Source organism: Peromyscus leucopus, chromosome 5 (assembly GCF_004664715.2).
Source record: "Peromyscus leucopus breed LL Stock chromosome 5, UCI_PerLeu_2.1, whole genome shotgun sequence".
Lineage (NCBI taxonomy): Eukaryota > Metazoa > Chordata > Mammalia > Rodentia > Cricetidae > Peromyscus > Peromyscus leucopus.
This window is the reverse complement of record NC_051067.1, coordinates 131720375-131721949: the sequence shown is the minus strand read 5'-3', so window position 1 is coordinate 131721949 and position 1575 is coordinate 131720375. Positions and strand designations below refer to the sequence as shown.

The 1575-nt window shown below is 43.7% G+C and overlaps 1 pseudogene; it reads left to right on the top strand.

Moving 5' to 3' along the window:
• On the top strand, positions 1-1268 carry LOC114705761 (annotated as a pseudogene).
• Positions 1269-1575: the final 307 nt, after the last annotated feature.

The following is a 1575-nucleotide window of genomic DNA, read 5'->3' as shown; positions in this document are numbered from 1 at the left end:
ATGGGCAGTGGGAAGCCATTGCTTTTTATGGGCGGAGAATTAGCTTTGTAGAAGAAAAGCATTCTGAAGACTGGCCACACAACAGTGAGAAAATCCTTAACACTTTTGACCCATCCTCTGAAATGCGTTAAGATGGTGAATTTTATGTTACACTTTACTATATTCTTTAAAAACCATATTCCCTAGTTTGGAGTACTAAAAACACTTAGAAATAATGATATGCACTGTAGTGTTAAAACCATGGCCAAGTAGAAAGAAACCTCACCCTTTGCCAACCAGAGGCTGATTCCAACCTCAAATAGGAAACACACAAGACGGGTTGAAGTGAAATGAGATTGGTGTATGCCAGAAAACAAGGAGACAACCTAGGTTCTATTAATTATTGTGAAAAGGACATGGAGACTCCTTAAAAAGTGAATGTCCTTTTCAGCGGCAGCCAAAAGGACAAACACAAAGGGAGAGAAGAGGTGCGCTCACTATGTTCTCTGGGCCTTTTAGGAAACATGGCCTTGTTCCTTTGGCCACTTACATGCGACTCTACAAGAAGAGTGATATTGTAGACATCAAGGGTATGGGCACTGTTCAAAAGGGAATGTCCCATAAGCGTTACCGTGGCAAAACCAGAGTAGTCTACCATGTCACCCAGCATGCTGTAGGCATCACTGTAAACTAAGGGCAAGTCTCTCGCCGAGAGGATTACTGTGCGGATTGAGCACGTCAAGCACTGTAAGAGCTGAGGCAGCTTCCTCAAACGGGTGAAGGAGAATGATCAGAAGAAAAAAGGAAGCCGAAGAGAAGGGCACCTGGCTTCAGCTGAAGAGCCAGGCTGCTCCACCCGTAGACACACACACCGTGAGAACCAAAGGGAAGGAGCCTGAGCTGCTGGAGCCCATTCTGTACAAACTCACGGCCTAATGTGCAGAAAGAAACAAGGGACCTAAACTGTAAAGGGTTTTCCTAAAAGGAAAAAAAAAAGTGAATGTGAGGAGTATTTTCATAAAATGTATTGCCACCAACGGGCACTAGTGTTCCTTCAAGAGTAAAACAAAAAGGAGGACCCTTCAAAGTACTCCTTTGCATTTTTTTCCTGTGTCATGTTCTTCCAAGCTCCCACCGATCGTGACCCTACCTGCCCAGAACAGCGTCAGTTACACTGCGTACATACCACCGTGAGGACGCTGGAGAAGGCTGTTCTTCCTCACTGCTGAACCACTTAGTAAACTCGAAGCTGAAGTCTAAGAAACGTGATAAATGGTTTCTCATCTCTCCTTGGAGTTTTTTGTTTTGGAATGACAGATGTTCTCTTCCTTTGGTTATTAAAGAGAAATGTTTGAGCTGGTGCTCCACTGGCAGAGAGGACAAAGCTGGTGCCAGACATCACAAGAAAAACAAGGATATCGTTGACATAAAATCGATACCCAAAGCCAGTTTTTCTTTCTTTCTTTCTTTTTTTTTTTAACCAGAACGACTGATCCAAGACAGGTTTGCCATGTAAATCAGAGTCACCAACTCAAGCACATGAAAAATCTTGCAGCTGGGCAGTCAGGGTGTTATGCAAAAAAAGTGGAAGGAAGC